At 41.4% G+C, this 21,012-nt stretch overlaps 1 protein-coding gene and 1 long non-coding RNA gene across 2 annotated transcripts in view; one reads left to right on the top strand and one right to left on the bottom strand.

The window, feature by feature from the left end:
- LOC132978695 (epidermal retinol dehydrogenase 2-like) overlaps positions 1–21,012 on the bottom strand; it is a 489,977-nt gene that overhangs the window by 414,965 nt on the left and 54,000 nt on the right. The window lies entirely within an intron of this gene.
- LOC132978688 (uncharacterized) lies at positions 245–12,535 on the top strand. The gene is made up of 2 exons (XR_009673987.1): positions 245–586; positions 10,984–12,535. It is a non-coding gene; the product is annotated as an uncharacterized LOC132978688 (long non-coding RNA).

The following is a 21,012-nucleotide window of genomic DNA, read 5'->3' as shown; positions in this document are numbered from 1 at the left end:
TGCATAAATGATCTTCATAGTTTTTACTCGCTTTGTGATCATGCTCCATGCACAGATCTTTATTTACTCACTGTCCGTTAACAGCTCACATGTGTGTCAGCAGGTGCACACATGAAGCATGTCATGAAGCTTCATTCTCACATGATATTAACATGTGAAGTACACTACGTGAGATCTTAACTCTCGTGCAGATTGCGTCACAATTAAAGGAGGACAGTTAACCCAAACTAATACACACTAATAATGTGACATAAATATGCTAATGTTATGCAAACGAGCGGACACAGTTTACCCACAACAGCTGAAGGTGTTTGGAGCAGCATGGTGAGAGGCTGTTGAATGCGGCTCTGTGTTGCCAGGTGCTGCCGGGACAGATTTTCCCGTGGTAGCGGCATTCCTCCAACATGTGTCCCCCCACGGCCTCCTCTGCGGCCGCCCCCTCTCCACCGACACTCCGCCGCCGCATATATGAACCATGTGGGCCCGAAAGCTGCAAACACATGGCGGAGGCGACATGCAAAGCAGAGGGGGGAAAGCCGGATTAGGATTATGAAAATATGGATTATTAAAACCTCAAGCATCGTAGGTGGGTTTTATAATATTTCTATCAATTTTGATTCTTATTTTTTTCAGTGATTCTCGTGTTTTCTAATTTTTTAGGAAAATAAGTTTATTTCTTGGATGCCGAATATTTCTGCTTTTGAACCTCAATGATTTGATGAGTTGAGAGAGCTGCAGACTCTGTGACTGAGTCCGTCCGCTGCTCATTACCGACGCGACAGCACCATGTAATTCCATTACAGCCATTAGAAAGTCAAATGTTGGCGAGTCAATGCTGGGCCGGTTCCACTCTGATTACGCTGCAGGGCTCTGGTTAAAACACTAGTAGCTTTGTGGTTTCTTTGTGCACTTGACGGTTTTTAGTGCGCAGTGCAGAGCGCTTTGGTGCGGCCGCAGCCGAGCGGAATAGATGAGCTAAAACACTCCGGCTATCTTGTCACTCCGGCTATACGGTCTTGGCAGGGCTTAAAAGAAACACGGCCATTTTTACTGTCAGACAGGTTTTATTCTCTTTGGAGCTCATAGGGCCTGGACATTGGAGGACCACGCCAAGCTTAATTTGGTTGAAAAGGCTCACAGGCCGCTGATTCACAGATACACAGCGCGCTTTACCACCTACAGTATGCTGTCCGGGTCTGATGAATGTATAACGTGATGAAAGATTACTGAAATAAGTTGGAATAACGAGAGGGGATAAAATGGATCACTGTAGATTGACTAAATTATATTCTGACAAATCTCAGAAAGTAAAAAAGAAACAGTTCAGATATTTCATTTTTTAAGTCTTACATTCAAGTGAGTGTGTTTAATAATCAGCCAGTTTAATCATTCGTTAAACTCATTATTTACTTTTGACATTTCACACTTTTTTTACAAACTGAGACACAGTGACACAGTGATGTGGATAATATATATTTCTTTGTCTTCATTTGTTTTCTTTATAAGAAGTCTAAATACTTTAAATAACAGCGATGCAAATGTTGTAAATTAGCTTCCACTTGTTTCATTTTTCATTTACCAGATTCCGTTATTATGAAATAAACCATCATCGAATTCTTGCACCAGATTGCTGCTTTCTTTGACCTTTGAATGAATGATGAAACTTGAACTCTTAAATCAAATCGCCCAAATCCCAAAATAAGAAGTTGTAATGGTTTCAATCGTTGGTATGAACAGGAACGATTTGAAGTTAGATTTAAATTGTCGCTCCCCACTCATCGTGGAGGAGATCCGTGGCTTTAAATGTGAACAAAACCAGAAAATATATCAAAGAGTCATTTTCCTGCTGTCACAGAGACATGTGTCATGTATTTTTTGGCGATCTTGTCGTTTTTGATGAAAGACATGATGTCTTAATAAACGGAAGATGGAGTGAATGGCACTTTTACGCACCGGTGAGCTTGTTTGTCTGATTCATCCATGGCTGGAAACAAATCAACAAGTGCTAAACGACAAAGAGGGGAAACGCTACGTTGTAATGAAAAGAATGAGCAGTGAAAGTGTGAGGCTTAAGTTAAACAGCTTAACGCGACGAGAAGAAGAGGTTGATTCGTCTCTAATGCGGTAAATCCGCTCTAAGCCCGCATGTTAGCGCGCCGGGGGAGACGCAAAAGTTCAGCTCCAAAAGCGGCTTGATGTGCCCCAACAAAAAAAGCCCACGGAGTCATTTTTATTACATCTGACTGTCGGGTTTTTTACGGTCAGATGAGATCTCAGCTCCATGATTTTGTTTTACTGTGTGAGCCGCTGGTAACCAACAGGTGTCTGCTGCAGAGCTCATAGTGACAGAGGAGGAGGCGGGAGGAGGTGTGCGGCAGGGAGGGGAGGTAGACATGCGCTCTTTTCTTTCAGACGTGACCTTCCAGCCTAAATTACATCTTTATGAGCGGCTCCTTGTCCCGGGGTGGATCGGTCTCCTTCGTGATCTCCGGGGATGCACCTGGTAGTTCAAACTTTGTCTCTTTTCATGTCCTTGCGCCCTGGACAGCAGCTGCCTAAAAGCAAGCAAAGAGAGAGGCCCTCGCAGTGTCTTCGAGACGGGTTGGCACCGTGTTCTCGGTCTTTAATGTCCTATCAGCCTTTGTCCAGGACACAATATGGCAACTGTAAAGCATGACGTTTTGCAATAATAAAACACATTTTCAATGATGTGACACCGGGCTGAAAGCGCAGCGCGGGCCAGCCAGGCTAAACGTGTCTCTGCGTTTGTTTTGTGCGCCTCCAGCCAATTAACAGCGAGCTCTTTTCGCCGCGCCTTGATAAGCCAATTAAATTTATGTCTTGTGTTTTTTTTCAAGGGGAGAAAGGAGGTGGGTTTGATGTGTTCTTCTCCTCGGAAAAGGCGATTTTCTTGCCATCACCTGGCGCTTTCTCCACAAGAGAGCAAACTGTCCCTGCTGCCCCCGGAACCATAAGGCTCTCACTATCCTGCGCCATTGTCCCCCCACGCTGATCACTCATTATCAGGATTTAACAAATCCTCTTGTAGCTACGTTTTGTTTCATATTTTCATCCGCAAGATTTGGCAGATGCTGCGATTGTGACATCCAAATGTAGGGCTACTCAAGGCTGAAAGAGAGACGGGCACTCGGTGGTGAGCGAGGAAGAGAAAAGAGCTTTGGGCACATCTTCAGAGGAATAAAACATTTAGGAGCCATAAACAGACTTCAACCTGCTCTATTTCAGCCTTTGTGTTGTTTGTGAATAATGAATGTTAATAGGGACAAGTTTGTATACTTTGAATGCGGGACCACAGGTGCGGAGTGACAGGATGAATAACCGGCCCTGATTTTTGCCAAAGCTCGAGGGCTCTTGTCCAGGGTCTCCAAGCTGATGGAAAATATTGTCATGTCTTTGATTCGCAGCATTACTTTCACCACGAACAAAGCCGGGTGATGAAAAGCTTATGTTGGAGTGAAACGGGCGATGACGGTGGCCGCTTCAGACTCCTGAAAGAAAGAGAAAAGGGGGCGAGTCAATGGCAATGCGCGCTTCTGGTTTTGTGCGCAAGTGCTCCATCTAATTCAAATAAAAGAGCCTTTCCAACTTTTAAAGGGCCACTTTTTGCCTTTAATAAAGGCTGGACGACTGTAGCCATTAAGCATATGGTGCTAAGGCGCTGGTCTTTTGTCCCCGTCAAGCCCTCTAGATACTAACTTGTGTTCTTTCCGGGATATTTAACTTCTCAAAAAGCTCCAACTTTATGCGCCGGCAACAAGTGGCTCCGGCGCGCACGAGCAGCTTTCTCAATGGAGAGAATCAAGAATGACAAGAGAAAATAATCAAAGGATAGATCATTAGTGGAGGATTTATTCAAGGCATAAGCTATGTTAGATTTAGATTTTTAAGAAACGCAAACACCTCTTATAATTTTGAGCAAAAGGGAACGCGTGCCACCTTGGAATCGTTCCAACAGACTGTTTTTTGGCACATGTATATCCATGAAAACGCACGAAGAGACTGAGACTGAAGTTAGTCTGCATGGAGTTCACAGAAAGTCTATTTGAATGCGTGACTGAGATGAGTTCAGTGACACCAAAATCTCACCCTGCAACATTTTATTTTGTATACATACTTATCAAGATATTGCCATAATTATGTTTGGTGTAGCATACAGGTGAAATGTGAGTTTCCATGAGAGATGATGTGTTAGAATGAATAACATTCAAATTCAACCTCGAAACGTCCAATAAAAAAAAGAAATGGTCTGCATTTAGTCTGATTTCGGCTGCAGTTCGTTCGTGCGTAAAGCTGAAGTCGTATTTCGAGTTTTGTCTTGTGCGTAAATCTGCGTCAGCTGCGCGTCAGGACTTGCAGTCAACAGTTGGCTGCATCTTTCTCTCCCACCACGAGAGCCCCATAGACAGTGACGTGCAGCATAGACAAACAGGACCAGCAGATCAGCTGATCGATTTTAAGAGGAAGGTTGAGTATGAAGTGACAGGTCGGAATGATGGAGAGCTCGATTTTTGACGTTTCATCTATTACAGCCATCAGTCATCGTTAAGCTCGGTCCGATGTCACATTCAGCGAGGATTCATTGAACGTAAATTGGATAAGATAATGTTCACAACAGCTCTACTGGGAGTTATTAAGAAGGATTTGTCGAGATTAACTCCACTCTGGCCCTTTAGAGGTATTCATCGAACAGAGGAAATATGCAACAAAAGAAGGAGAGGAAGGACAAGACACACTGCAGGGAAGCTGTACATAAACTGCACACACTCTGCGTGGCAGATTAACTGGGAGATTAGGTGAAATTAGTTTACCATTTTAATATTAAAATAAAAGAGAAGGGCAATACATATAGATATATGTATATATATATATATATACAAATATATAAATAAAAATATATACTGTTTTAAAAATGTTGTCATAAATGAAACTGTTTCACAAAATCAATACCACAGTCTGCCAAAGTCTACATAGACTCAAAATCAGACTTATCAATTATTTAACTGGATGAAACGTTTGATGAGGTTTGGACATGTGTCCTTCTGCTCTTCCTGAAAACAGGATCGGAAAAAAACCCTGCCTTCTGCTCTATAGAAATGAAATATAATAAGTGTGTGTGGTTTTTTTTTGTGTGTGTGTGTGTGTGTGTGTGTGTGTGTGTGTGTGTGTGTGTGTGTGTGTGTGTGTGTGTGTGTGTGTGTGTGTGAGCCAGTTGGCCCCTGAAGAACCCCCCTGGTGGACGAAACACGGCGGGCTGACCTCCGCGCCAGAGGACGGGAGATGCTCCTTTGACTGAATTAGCCATAAAGACGTCTCGCTATGATCTTTGTTGCGACTGAAAGCGGAGTGGATATGAGAGGCATTGTGCACAGCTTTTGCGTGCCCCGTCATGAAATATTACAATCTATTCACGAGGAAGCTGCCATGAAAAGATATGGAAATGAAGCAGACTGAGATGATCCCCGAGCGGATTTTAAAGGCAGAAGACAAAACCCGATAAATAAAGTAATGACTGTGAAAATAGTAAAAATGAGCACTTGTTGAAGAAGTGAGCGGAACAGAAGTGATCTCAGGCTTTTACTTCATGCAGAGTTTTTCTGTCTGGAAGCTTTATCTTTGCTCATAGCGCAGTGACAAATTATCCATTTTCTCCTTTTTCTATAAAACTTTGAATAACTCTAGAAAAAGTGATAAATTACAAATATGCTAATTTTTTTGTCACGGCCGTTTTGTACGTGTGCGTCTCCATCCATCTCCTCCACTCTGCGCTGCTGATCCCCGTCGTGCGCAAGAGGACACTCAACCCGTTCAGACCGGGGCTCTTTGTTCGACTCGAGCACTGACTTCAGCCTCCAGGGAAAAGTTTTTTCTTTTTTTTTATAGTATTTGACCCCCTCCACCCCTCCACCCCCATGCTCTCCCATCCCTTGCTCTGTCAGTTGCCAGGATTCAGAGGTGTAAAAGCATGCATCATTTTTCACCAGCTCTCCCTTCTGATATCGACAAAAGCGGCTGCTATGAAACAGCCTCTCCGCTTGTTCGCTGGCTTGAACTTCACTGATGTCCGACTGCTCTCTTTTCCTCGTCTGAACGCGGCACAGCGGGGATGGATTTGCAAGACAAATGCAGCTGTGTGAGTGTGAGGGAGTCAAGTGGCACAAAAAGGCCGTTTCAGTCAGCCGATGGCATGGAGAAAGTCAGCATTATGCGGGCGTCAAATCAATCAAAAACAAAAGCCCCCCCCCCCACCCCCCCTCCCATACACATAGTGCCCAGTTTATGGAGCTGAAATAGCAGCTTATTTTTGTAAAGCGTAAAAAACTTCTTTAGTTCCTTCAAAATAAATTCCCTTTTTCTAAGCGGTTATCCGCGCTGTCACTTTCTTCAAGCTGAAAACTGTCTGAAAGTCTGGTTTGTTTTACTGAATAGTTAAAAAAGGTAGTTTATTGAATATTTAAATAAAACTGACAAGAAATAAGTTTAAATGCTGAAACAGGAGGGGTGATGTGGTCTACTAAATCATCATTAGAGTTAAAAAGAGCAGTGCAAACAAACATGAAGTGTAGAAATGAAAGAAAACATAACTCAGTGAAAGGCGTGACATTTTTTTTTTCCTAAAAAATCAGAAATAACCCTAAAGTAAACTAATGCTCTTTGTGAAGGACATTTCAATCTTTGATTTCTAAATAACTCATCTACAAAGACCGCTCAACATGAGCTCATGTGGAACTGCATGCACTCATAAAAAGTCTAAAAAAAACATTAGAAATAGGACAGGGGTTGCACAAAAACACATGTATGCATGGCATCTTCTTTATATTTTACATTTGAAGTAACACTCATTACGTGTCCCTTTTGAATGAATGAATGAAATATATAAAACACAATAGGGAGAACTGGACACATTTATGCACAACACAGTGGAATCAAGTTTACCCTGTACATTTGTACGAACTTAATCTATGACAGTGAATAAAATGTGTCACATAAAAATGTCAAACAGGAAAACATCATAAAGCTGTCGTAGTGTTATCATGCCCCCTCACTTTATAATCATAGAATATGATTTCAAACAAATGACATGATTCAAAAGGAAACTCTTGGGTTTCAGCTGTTCAACAAATGGAGGTCTGTGAACTCAGAGAAGGACCTGAAACGTTCAAAATATAATTCAGTGGACTTCTCTCTCAGGCAGGACCAACCAAAACGTTTGGCTCTTTGCACTAATTAGCCTTAGAGATCTGTGTGCTCCAGTTGTGTCTTTGGATCCTGCCTGAGAGAAGGAGTCCACTGGATATTATTTTAAATCAAATGATTTGTTGATGAATTAGATTTTGCTATCATGCATCAATAATCTACTTGGCTTCAAACAGGTTTACATGAATGACTTGTTACTGCTAAACAAATATACTGACATGTTTCCAATATTTTTAACTAAAACATCAAAACATATAGGTTTACTCAAACCAAACAATCAGTCAATCAATCTTTATGTCTATGACGGTATATTATTTACAAAGACCCAACATTAATCCAACATGAGCACAGCACTAAGCAACAATCAGTAAAGTTACAGTGGCAAAGAAAAACTTTCTTTAAGAGGCAGAAATCTCGACAAGAACCAGACTCATGATGAACATGAAGTCATGATTTATTTATTTTATTTTAATTAATTTAAAATAGGGACATTGCATATTAGTGAACATAAACGTGTACATATGTCAGATTGCAGCCATTGGCTAATTTCTATCTGTAGTCCCTTGGCAGGTTGGTGGTTCACATGTCGTAAACAAATTGACATAAAAGCACAATGACAAACAAAACAAACAACAACACAAACTGTAAATTAGCTGACAGAGACACAAGCATAAAAAGTCTCTGATGTGCGATGTTGGTCAAAACATACCACAAAGAAGTGACCTTCAAAATAAAAGTGTTTAAAATGCTGCTACGGGAGGTAAAGTGTCAGAGCATGAAAGTGCAAAAATGCTGGAGTATGAAAGTGCAAAAGTGCTGCAAGTATTGAAGTGCAAAAGTGATGCAGTATGAAAGTGCTGCGAGTATGGAAGTGCAAAAGTGTCGGAGTATGAAAGTGCAAAAGTTTAGCGAGTATGGAAGTGCAAAAGTGTCAGAGTATGAAAGTGCAAAAGTGCTGCGAGTATGGAAGTGCAAAAGTGTTGGAGTATGAAAGTGCAAAAGTGTATGGAAGTGCAAAAGTGCAAAAGTGCAAAAGTGTCAGAGTATGAAAGTGCAAAAGTGCTGCGAGTACAGAAGTGCATAAGTGATGCAGTATGAAAAGGAAAAGTATTAAGTGATGCAAAAGTGCTGCGAGTATGGAAGTGCAAAAGTGTTGGAGTATGAAAGTGCAAAAGTGTTGCGAGTATGGAAGTGCAAAAGTGTCAGAGTATGAAAGTGCAAAAGTGCTGCGAGTACGGAAGTGCATAAGTGATGCAGTATGAAAGTGCAAAAGTGTTGGAGTATGAAAGTGCAAAAGTGTTGCGAGTATGGAAGTGCGTAAGTGATGCAGTATGAAAGTGCAAAAGTGCTGCGAGTATGGAAGTGCGTAAGTGATGCAGTATGAAAGTGCAAAAGTGTTGGAGTATGAAAGTGCAAAAGTGTTGCGAGTATGAAAGTGCAAAAGTGTTGCGAGTATGAAAGTGCAAAAGTGTTGGAGTATGAAAGTGCAAAAGTGTTGCGAGTATGAAAGTGCAAAAGTGCTGCGAGTATGGAAGTGCATAAGTGATGCAGTATGAAAGTGCAAAAGTGCTGCGAGTATGAAAGTGCAAAAGTGTTGGAGTATGAAAGTGCAAAAGTGTTGGAGTATGAAACTGCAAAAGTGCTGCGAGTATGGAAAAGTGATGCAGTTTGAAAGTGCAAAAGTGTCAGAGTATGAAAGTGCAAAAGTGTCAGAGTATGAAAGTGCAAAAGTGCAAAAGTGTCAGAGTATGAAAGTGCAAAAGTGCTGCAAGTATTGAAGTGCAAAAGTGATGCAGTATGAAAGTGCTGCGAGTATGGAAGTGCAAAAGTGTCGGAGTATGAAAGTGCAAAAGTTTAGCGAGTATGGAAGTGCAAAAGTGTCAGAGTATGAAAGTGCAAAAGTGCTGCGAGTATGGAAGTGCAAAAGTGTTGGAGTATGAAAGTGCAAAAGTGTATGGAAGTGCAAAAGTGCAAAAGTGCAAAAGTGTCAGAGTATGAAAGTGCAAAAGTGCTGCGAGTACAGAAGTGCATAAGTGATGCAGTATGAAAAGGAAAAGTATTAAGTGATGCAAAAGTGCTGCGAGTATGGAAGTGCAAAAGTGTTGGAGTATGAAAGTGCAAAAGTGTTGCGAGTATGGAAGTGCAAAAGTGTCAGAGTATGAAAGTGCAAAAGTGCTGCGAGTACGGAAGTGCATAAGTGATGCAGTATGAAAGTGCAAAAGTGTTGGAGTATGAAAGTGCAAAAGTGTTGCGAGTATGGAAGTGCGTAAGTGATGCAGTATGAAAGTGCAAAAGTGCTGCGAGTATGGAAGTGCGTAAGTGATGCAGTATGAAAGTGCAAAAGTGTTGGAGTATGAAAGTGCAAAAGTGTTGCGAGTATGAAAGTGCAAAAGTGTTGCGAGTATGAAAGTGCAAAAGTGTTGGAGTATGAAAGTGCAAAAGTGTTGCGAGTATGAAAGTGCAAAAGTGCTGCGAGTATGGAAGTGCATAAGTGATGCAGTATGAAAGTGCAAAAGTGCTGCGAGTATGAAAGTGCAAAAGTGTTGGAGTATGAAAGTGCAAAAGTGTTGGAGTATGAAACTGCAAAAGTGCTGCGAGTATGGAAAAGTGATGCAGTTTGAAAGTGCAAAAGTGTCAGAGTATGAAAGTGCAAAAGTGTCAGAGTATGAAAGTGCAAAAGTGCAAAAGTGTCAGAGTATGAAAGTGCAAAAGTGCTGCGAGTATGGAAGTGCAAAAGTGCTGCGAGTATGGAAAAGTGATGCAGTTTGAAAGTGCAAAAGTGTCAGAGTATGAAAGTGCAAAAGTGTCAGAGTATAAAAGTGCAAAAGTGCAAAAGTGTCAGAGTTTGAAAGTGCAAAAGTGTCAGAGTATGAAAGTGCAAAAGTGTCAGAGTATAAAAGTGCAAAAGTGCAAAAGTGTCAGAGTTTGAAAGTGCAAAAGTGTCAGAGTATGAAAGTGCAAAAGTGTCAGAGTATAAAAGTGCAAAAGTGCAAAAGTGTCAGAGTATAAAAGTGCAAAAGTGCAAAAGTGTCAGAGTATGAAAGTGCAAAAGTGTTGGAATATGAAAGTGCAAAAGTGTCAGAGTATGAAAGTGCAAAAGTGATGGAGTATGAAAGTGCAAAAGTGTTGGAGTATTGAACATGATTTTGTTATGATGTAAATTGCACATAGCCCTGTTGCACCAAGTTTGCATATACAGACATGTATTCACATACTATTGCACTGGGGTTAGCATACATAGATGAGTGTATGCAGTATGGCACTGTGGGGTTGAGAATCACAAACCTTCTTATTTATTCTTTTTTGTTTGCCTGTCTAAACGATTCACTGCGGTTCTTGTTTCACATGTCAGCCTCTACAAACAGGCTCATGTCTGTAAGATGTTTTCATATTTGTCCCGATGAGCTCACAGAATCTTAAATCAAAGACATTTCCAAGTCTTATCTGAACTTAAAGAAAATGGACTTTTAGCCTTTGACACTTTTGTTTCTCTTAGACAAACTAAGACACAGAGAGTGATTATTTTAACTGACTGTCATGTTAGCTTGATTTGTTATCATTGTGCTTTTTGTTTATATCTAAACATCATCAAGGTTTGACATTTTAAAATGGACTTTGGATTGAAGTGTAGTGGTACAACTGTAGTACAAAACTGTAATCTTGAAAACTCAAGTGGAAACAGTGAAGTGACATATCCATGTAAAAATGATGGTGTCAATGTAACAAGAGGAATAACACTCATTTCCTGTCTCTGCTGTCTCCCTGCAGCTGAAGCCCCTGCAGCCGGCCGGCCCTGCAGTGACTCGCAGCTCTCCATGGCTGGTGGCCAGAGCCGACTGGGACAGCTTCCAGCCTCAGACGCTCTGTGATTAACCCAGGAGCGGTCAAACTCTGCAGGACGCCCTCCACAACCAGCCGCTGCTATTTATCCACTTTCCAATGAAACCAATTACTTTTAGAGCTGGCCTCGGCGCCGACACTATATGTGTTGTTCGTGCAGACCAATAGAGTATGGGTGTGAAAGGAGAGGCAGACGTGAAGTAGGAAACCCTCCTGAGCTGCTTCAACAGGCTGTAAAATATACCTACAGTCAGTTTCCATGGAGAGAGGGAGAGAGAGAGAGAGAAAGAGAGAGAGAGAGAGAGAGAGAGAGAGAGAGAGAGAGAGAGAGAGAGGCTTTAATCACAATCTAAGCGTTTTAATAATGACATGATTATTTTTATCATCTGATAGAAAAGCAGCATTTCGGATTTTCTGTTGCCAATGATACATTAAAAAAGGAAGTAATTCCAGTTTAATTATTTTTTTTGTACATTGTGAGTGTAGAGCTTTAACATCAGCCCCTCTAAACCAGAAGTTAGAAGATAGGGTTATTATTAGTTAAAGTATTGGTTTTTTTTTCTGATGCATGTTACTGTCTGCATTACCTGTTGTGTCACAGTGTTTATGCACACAAAACAAAACAAAACATGATTAAGGTGTACAAATCTGAAAAGGAGTGGAGAGAAGAACATACTTATATATTGATTTGATATAATTGATTTAGTCTTTAAAGATTCATTATCCAGCTTCACTGTGATGACTTTTCGAAGACCTCTTCTGATATATCATACCATGTATCTTTGTCACACAGAAGACATTTTTTTAATTCAATCAGAATTTTGTTTCCTCACTATCTGAGTATAATACCTGTAGGTGAACACATTGGACTGTCCAGCTGATTTAAACGTTAGAAAGCTTCATTTATTTATTTATAAAGCCTTGATTGGCAACATGCCACCAAATATTACCTCCTTATTAAATGTGTCTCAGACCCTCTATGTTCTGGTAATTGGTGGATGCTCTATGATGCCGAGGTCAGACATTATAACCATGCCTTTAGTCCGACCAGGCAGACGTAGGTCTTCTGGACCTGTCAACCCCTAAAACTGATCGTTTAATCTTGTGTAGTGTGTCACAGTGAGCAACCATCAATTCTACATATCACACCACGAAGTAGGACTGATTTCTGTTGAATATCTGCACAGTTACTAAAAGCTCAAACTTTGAAAAGTTGAACTTTGCGCCCTCTGTGGACAAAGCGATCATCCTCCTTTGTCCCTGTTCTCCTGTTCACTCATTGACTGTGTTTTCTGACAAAAATCTAACATGATTTTAAACAGTTAAAGGTATAACTCATTGTAAAGATATGCTGAAACAGATGTAAAATAAAAAAAAGTCATAGTGCCAGTCTTGCTGCTGATCATCTGGTTTGCATTAGAAGAATTAGTGTTAATTTCTGTTGCTTTCATAATGTTATTAAAACTCCTCAATGTGTGTACTTTCTCCACTTTCTCTGCACAGGATTGTTCACACTGACATCACCGCCTGACAGAAAATGTGATCGTGTTTAACGCACGTTTGATATTTGATGAAAGCCTGTAGGAGGGCTCTTTCATCCTAAAGTGGAGAGGTTTAATCGAGGCGACATCATATCACGCTGAGAGCTGTTTCAGGCCTTATCAGTCTAATCAACGTCTTGTAAAAGTGGAGTTATTAGGTTACTGGCTGTCAAGTGATGCAGAAAGCAGCTGGCTCAGCTCATAAAGCACTCATAAGCCCAATCACTGCTCAGGCTAATTGACAGCCACACGGAGAGGGAGCAGCTAATTGATTATAGGCTTGTCCTATTCCAACACACCAGGGGACTGATGGGAAAAAGAGACTCGGGAATATTTTTTTTGTGTTTGAGGGTCTGCATTTGAATTTCTGCTTCGCATAAGTCGTCAGTCTTGAAAATTTGATCTCTGCGAGAGAAACCTTGACACCATTGTATCAAAGTTCACACTTATGCTGATGAACAGTCGTGTTTGTTGTGTGTTTTTTTAAAGGCATAAAATAAAGATATACAACCTTCATCTCCTCCAGGAATGTTTCAAACTGCAGGCAGTCTTGAAGCAGAAACATAAAACTGAAAGTCATTGTTGTTTCCTTTGTTCATGTGTGGAGCGACGGGCTCTTCAGCTGCACTAAAGATCAGAAGAAACTGTCTGTGTGTCAGAGAAAGGAAATGTAACAGACGTTTTTTGTAGCGTAAATGTTTTGATAATTAAAATTATGTTAATGTGAATGGCTAAAGTCTTTTATTTGGCAAGCCATATTGTTGTAGCACTACTTTGATGCACCACACACGCATTCCTCCGCCCCTTCATTCTCATCATAAATATAAATATACATCTGTGTTGTTGCAGATTCATCCTCAGAGTTTGACATGTGAGACTACAAGAGCAGATTCAATTCATCACCAGTCACTGCTTTTTGAACCCCGATGCATATGAACACTGAAGGCTCCTGCTGAGGGCCCCACACTCTCCCCTTCACCCTGAGTGTGTGTTTTCTTTAACTTCCTGCTTGATTAACATTGTTTTTCCACTCCAGTAGAGCTGAAAACATTGAGTGCAATGAATGTGTGAATGTGCATTCTGCTGCAAACAACAAACAACGTCTGTGTGAATGCATTAGCTCTCCACTCACTCCCAAGCCCTTCAGTCAAATCAAAACCACTCTCTCTCTCTCTCTTATCTACATGTGTATTCTTAAAGTCAGGTTTTTACTTGTGCAGCGGTGATTGTCTTCTGCAGAGAGTGTTTCTGTTGTGGTGACTATTTAACATTCCACCAATGCCTGTCCATTATGTGCTGAAGAAAGACTGCATCCTCCACTTCAAAGTCCTCCATCAGCACACTGTTATAGACTTAACAATTCAGTGGGCTGCACAAAGAGCCATTGGTTTAATCCCTTCCCAAGTCATTTTTTGTCACCTATCAAAGTGAATGTCGGGTCCGGCCCATGGGAGGGGCGACATGACATTTCCACTGCAGCTTCTAAACAGGTCAGCCAAGGGAACCATGGAGTCCAAAGCGGTAGGAGGGGGACAATTTCAACCAAAACCGTGTAACTGAATCTAAACCAGTGGTTAAACCCATTCAGCAGTGGAGGAATGGGCAGAGCCCGAACAATACAAAACCATTCATAGGCTAACACAGGCGCAGTGGAATGAGCAGGGAGGGGTTTGAATCAGGCAGCAGAAAGACTCCCAGTCCATCAGTCCGTCAGACTACAGAGGCCCACATCTCCATACCTACATCTATCTCTCTCTCTCTGTTTGTTTTGGAGTGCGTGATGCTTCGCTCTGTCATTCTTTCACAGAGCCCCGGACCAATAAGACAAAAATGTAAAGGCGCTTCAGTCGGCAGCGGCGGAGAGCTGTGATGGAGTGAAAGAGACTGAGGGGGACGGAGAATGGGGAGCTGAGAGTCAGTCTGCCCTCGGCCTGACCTGCAGCTTTCAGGGGGCTTGAACACATCAGAAATCCCATTGTGGGAGGTGATTAATTGAGAGTGATAACTTACCATGAACACAGATTGTTATAGGCTTTAATGTGGTAGGCCTGGCTTTTTAAATGCTGCTTTCACGTAGCTTTGTAGTCCAGCATATGGGCCCAGACGTATTCAGTGACAAAAGACCAACGCAAATTTATCACGCTTGTATGTCCTGCTAACAACATGCTCTCCCTCTCCTCTTGTTGAAACATGGATCCTCCTTTAGCCCGAGCAGCGTTTGAAGCCCAGAGTCTGATGGGAAAACATGCCCATACAGCCACGGGTACATGTTTGGATCAGAATAGAAGCAACTAATAAGAATATGAATAACTGGGTCAATGGATTCATGTTAGGGATTGTTTAGAGATATTTCAGTGTTGAATCTCTGACTTTGTTTGTTTGATTCTGACAGCAACAAAAACTAAATTCAAATAGTCGTCTTTTAAAAGCTATAATTCAAATTTGTTTTAAACAATAAAAAAAACTTTGAGGACCCAACTCGCTGAACCCATGTGCATGAGATTGAAGCATCACACAGTTTACTGTCTCGATATTCGATTATTGATCATCCTCAAATGATGGGGCCAGTAGAGCGGCGGCCTGTGACATGCAGCTTTGTCTTTGTACCATGATAGAGTGGAGATGGAAATCATTTGGACAGAAATTGCTGCGGACCTTGAAATCCCTTGTTCTACAGCTAGCTTATAGCTACCTATAGCATATACTCACCTGTAATGACCCTTACACAGCTTCACCTATGGAAACCTTGTTACGACTTTCACAACCTCTAGATAGTCGAGTTTGATCATCTCCTCCACGACTCCATCGGTTTATCCTTCCTTTTGGTTTTCTGTTCAAAAGTTGTTGTTGGAAATTTCCACCATGTGCATGCTGGGAAATCATCTCAGTTGTAGTCTTAAGCTGTGTCCGAACGGCATACTTTCATACTATTCATTCTAAATGTGACGTCACATTGAGTATGTGATGACAAGATTATAGTATGAAATTTTGTGTATGCGAGTAATACAGGATGAATACTAGATCAGCCAGAAATTTTAAGTATGAAACAGGAGCATATGGTCATACTAAACAGCCCCACAATGCACTGCAGCTCTCAGTCCAATGGTGAAGATTGCCATCAAGGGTGTCAGACCTTTAAAAGTGTTTTCAGAGACTTCTAGTGCATGAAAGGCATGACTTGTTTCAGACAAAGACCACCGGTCATTAAATCTCAAACTGTGCAGACTTTCACAAAAAAAAAGAGAGAAAAATGGTGTCAGTGTGTAGAAGTGCGTGGAAATTAAATTTATGAGGCTATTTCACAAACTCACTTGTGATTGGGTTACTGAAATGAAAGTCGTCTTCACTACTTGATAACATGAAATGAATAAATGTGACTGAAACTAACAACATGCACTGATCACAGAGCAGGTGCCAAAATCCAAGTGTAAATCCATTCATTACTTCTCAATGCCTGATTATTGTAACTCAAAGCACAAGTGATATTTTGAAGAGTTTTAAATATTAAGAAGAGCTATCTGGGCTCGGAGTGTGAGAAGGTGCAGCATGGTGACGACTGAACACTGGCAGCTTCTTCAAGAAGTCATACAAGTATTACAGGGGTAGACGGTTGAGCTGTCCCACTCTGATCGGCTTCATTGCAGAGATATGATGACGTGGATGAATACCACCACTGAAGACGTGATGTGTTCATTTCACCACCGCTCAGTTTAGAAAGCACAATTCATTGCATTTCTTTTTTTAACCATGATGGGGAGTTTGGACTTACTATGATCAAAGAAACATAAATACAATATATTCTTAAATGAGGATGAATACTGAACACTAGATCTTTTTCTTTGATGATCCTTACCAGTATTGATATCTTGTGACAGAGGAACAGTGGGGGGTATTCTGGGGGCTGCTGCTGCCTTATGTTTGAACAATTGTTAGCAGCCTCTGTGGGTCAAAAACGCCAGAGCACATTTTTTTGTCCCAGTCCAGCCCTGTCAAGAAGTGGGTTGCAAGATACATGTTTTTTTTTCAAATAAACAATAAACACTAAAAGAGAACCTTTAATTAAAAAAATAATCCTGATTAATAAACCTGATTTCAATATTCATCAAAATAATCCTGATTATCAATTTGACCAACATCATGCAGTCCTAACTGAGATCAAAGTCCAGGTTCAAACAGGTGTAATGTGGTGAAACACACACACACACACACACACACACACACACACTCATAGTTTGCTCTGGTGATTTTCAGCGGTGTCAGGACCCCGGGGCCAAGTCCGCTCGGTCTTATCTATCCCAGCTCAATTACTGATGTGTCAGCGGTGATCTATGAGCTGAGAGGAGGGGTGAGGAGGGGGGGGGGAGGAAAGGTTGAGACCTGGCCTGAGACCACATGCTCGCGTCATGGTGGGCGAGTGTGTGATTGTGTGTGTGGATGGGATGATATGAGGTTATAACCAAAGCTGAGTATCGTGGTGTGTGGAGGAGAAGAGGGAGGGGGGGGTGAAGTTGAGGGTGTCCTCAGGGTCCTTTCAGGGTGTGAGGGACAGACGGAGGACCCAATCGCTTCTTGGAGAGCCCCCACTCAGCTCTGTTGACTTCTACTTGACTGAGAGACACACAGCTGTGTTCACAGGCAGCACACAGTGATGGATGGCTGATATTTGTATGTATGTGTGTGTGTGTGTGTGTGTGTGTGTGTGTGTGTGTGTGTGTGTGTGTGTGTGTGTGTGTGTGTGTGTGTGTGTGTGTGTGTGTGGAGAAGGAGGTAGAGGGAGGTCTGATGGCCAATGAAGCATCAATCATCCGAGATCTAGAGGAAGTGTCTGCGCACACATTTAGGGTTTACTCGAGGAATTCAATGTAAAACCTGAAGTTTTGGACACGAGTCCACCACTGTTCACGTCTCAGTAGAGCTCAGAGTCGTCAATGCCAAGGTGCAATACAGATGTTCTTGCAGCTGTAATGTCTTTAAACTTTTCTCAGACACTAGGGGTGCAACAATTACTTGACACTGTTAACAAAAAATCTCACAAAATCTCTCCCGTTAAACAAACATGGCCGACGACGGTAGGGAGAATTTTCTAACATTTTTGGACAACTTTTCATTGAAAATGCACAAAGATAAAAGTAAATGGACAAAGTCGTGGAGACGGCATGAACATGAACATGTTAGAGAGTGAGCTAGCTGTGAGTAAAAATCGATTTGCTGCGATTGTGATTGTGATTCTTTCTTCGGTCAGCTCGCTGCCCAATCGGCTGTCATTTCGTTCATCATTTGACAATCCACAGAAAGTGTGCTCGATGTGGCCTTCCAATCAGATCAGATCACTCTAAAAACACCTCACTCAACAGGAACAGCTGTCAAGATCATCTTTAGGATCATCATAACAGGACTTTAGGATGGTCAGAATGTGGATTATCTTTCAGTGTGAACCCCACCTCAGCTGTTTCTCTCATGCCTGACATTAACATGGACGTTTGATGTTATTCTAACATTTACTTATTCCTCACATTTAGAATTTTTTCTCAAACTACAAAAAAAAACAATCTATTCCCCCAAATGTTGTTGGATCACACCATTTTTCTTTCTATTTTGAAGTTGTGCCGTGCTCTTTTCGAGGTGGTCTGATATAATTGAATCAACTTGGTGATTGCCATGTAATCCCCCTCACAGTCTGCTCTGTGACTCACACACAAACAGCTTTCCCCTGAGCTCTCTCTGATCCACTCCTCGCCACACAGGATGCTCTTGTTGACACATTTTAGAGTCTTTTTCCAACAACAATGGTGCAATCTGTAGAGATTAATGGGCTGGCTTCTGTGCAGCAGTCTGTGGTGTGAGCTTCCATATTGACAGGGTGGGGCGGGGGTGAGGTGGAGGAGGGGGCAACTCCCCCTCGGGCTTATCTGTGCTAACCATGTAAGCTAAGCTCATTAAGAGCACAGACCAATTATCACTGAGTCAATATCAGGCTGCAGATTAATGCAGTTGACTCAGCTTCCAGGTCGGCTTCCTCGTCAGCAGCCTCAGGAGGAAACACAGCCGTGATCTTTGCTCTTTATTCACTTCATCAAAGCCCAGAGGAGAACACAGCCAGGTGTCAACGGCTCAACAGGCAAATTGAACATGTGATTCATTTCATCCTGAAGATTAAATAATAGCAGGATTTCCTCCATGAATGTCAGTATTGATTTATCACAGCCTGCAATACAACCAAATATAGACCAATTTAGAGTAGGAAGCGAGAGAAACGCTGAGAATTGCTACGGAAAGTGATTCTAACTTATATTAAACAGCTAATTAAAGAAATTAACATTTTCAGAGATCATACCAACCCACCCACGATGCACCAAAGAATGCCGCAGACGGTCATTCCTGCCTGTAGCCATCAAACTGTCTGTCAGGCCCTGAACTCATTTCACAATTTAAAACCAGTCAACAATTTAGCAAAGTTGAGTTTATGTGCAATACTCTAACAATAATCTCTGCTGCAATTATGTTTATGTTGCATACTCCCTAAAAATCTCTGGACTTATAGCTTCATGTCTTCAATACTCTGCCCTTGTTGTACTTATTGCACTTTATTTCTTATTATTTCAGTCATATTTTTATATTTACTGCTATATGGTTTATGAAAGCAACCATAACGCCCTGATTTCTCCCTGGGAATAAATGAAGTATTTCTGATTCTGATTAGCTGTCAGTATGTCGTTGCTATAGAATCGTTTTTGACAGACCACGTCTTGTAAAGCTGCATGTTTTATGTCCCTGCTGCTGGCTCGGCAGTACGTCGGCCCTAAATACACAAAATCCATCTGACAAATTTCAGTATTCAATGTCCTGAGCATGACCACAGAGTATAAAATTAAATCAGTCAAAAGATTTGAAGGTCTAATTTTTCTGTGTGGAAACCTTGATTTAACACATTTTGAAGAAAAAAATAATAATACCATGATCTACTCAAAAGTTAAAGGATCCATGCTTTCAGATAAAGTAACATCTGTATTTCTACTGAGGCTGCAGACTTTTCATTGGTTCATGCGAAAAAGGCTGCAATAAAAAAACTAATATTTCTCTTCTTTTTCCTTCCTTTAGGGAAGTGTTGAACATCCTGCTGAGGTGAGAAGAAGACGCCTCGGTGCATTTTCTTGTGAGTGTGTGTGCGTGTGTGTGTGTGTGTGTGTTGAGGAGACAGATTAACGTGTCATTGAATGTTTGAATATTCATTGGCTGAGTGAAAAGCTGGAGGAGACGAGTACGGCTTAACGGGACGAGCACCTGGTGAACTTTGAACTGTTTGTGTCAAAATGTTCCGCAGAGAAAAACAAGTGGAAGAAACCAATTCACCACCAAGAGATTCATGAATATGGATGCGTCAGTTTGATGTGTTTTCACTTATTGTATGAAATACTGATACTATGGATCATTAAAACAACGCTCAGGGCATCGCTTAAAAACATGTGGTATGTAAAGAATCCAAAATGCTGACAACCGTGGTTTTGGTACATGCTGTCTAGAATGAGAAAATAAATGAGTCAGTATCAGTATGGTGGGATTAGAGGAACCAAAACAAAGCAATGATCCCTGAGACAACAGAGTGTCATCAAAAAGGACATACACACCTTCTGTGCCCCTTATGCAGAGACAGGACAGTGGATAGAGTCAGGGATCAGGGAGAGAGAGAGTGAGGAATGACATCTGGGAAGGGAGCAACAGGCCGGACCCGAACCCTGGGCCTCCCGCCCCGAAGGACCAAAGCCCCTCCACGCACCAACCACTATGCCACCAGTGCCCCAGGACATTTAACTCATCCTTCATCTTTTGCATTTAAATGTGCTGGGCCGTGTTCTTCAAATGTTGTTTCATAAATTCTGTCACACGTTGTTAGAATAATGTCGTCTTCTTTATTCTCATCAAGCTGATCTGTTTCCCAGAATTTAGCAAGTTATCAGTGCACTCGTGTCCCAGCATGCAGCAGGGGGACAGATTGAGGGCTTTTTTTCCCCCCTTTGTCCGTCTGTTGCATTGTTACTGGAGTCATTTGGTTGTGCTGCATGCTCAACAACGTTTTCACACTTTGAACTCAACACAAAGTTAATATAAAGGAAAGGTTTCCCAGTGTGCAAAGATTTCTAATCATAAACCAGCAATGAAAATAAAACCTCATTGAAATCACTCAAAAACTGTAAAAATGACCTGAATATTAATTAAACCAGGAAAGACAAATTCCCATTAAAATACCATAATTAATAAGATAATATGAACCTGTATTCATCCAGTAACTGGACAATTTTAGTTTCAAACAGCAGCCAAGAGCAAAGAAACAAAAACAACAACAAAAGAACCCACAGTGTACCAATAACCCAGCAGTTACTAAGCGGTGAACAGAAGCTCTTTTCACACACGCATGAAA

The sequence above is a fragment of the Labrus mixtus genome, chromosome 8, assembly GCF_963584025.1.
Source record: "Labrus mixtus chromosome 8, fLabMix1.1, whole genome shotgun sequence".
Lineage (NCBI taxonomy): Eukaryota > Metazoa > Chordata > Actinopteri > Labriformes > Labridae > Labrus > Labrus mixtus.
This window is presented reverse-complemented; position numbering and strand designations above follow the sequence as displayed.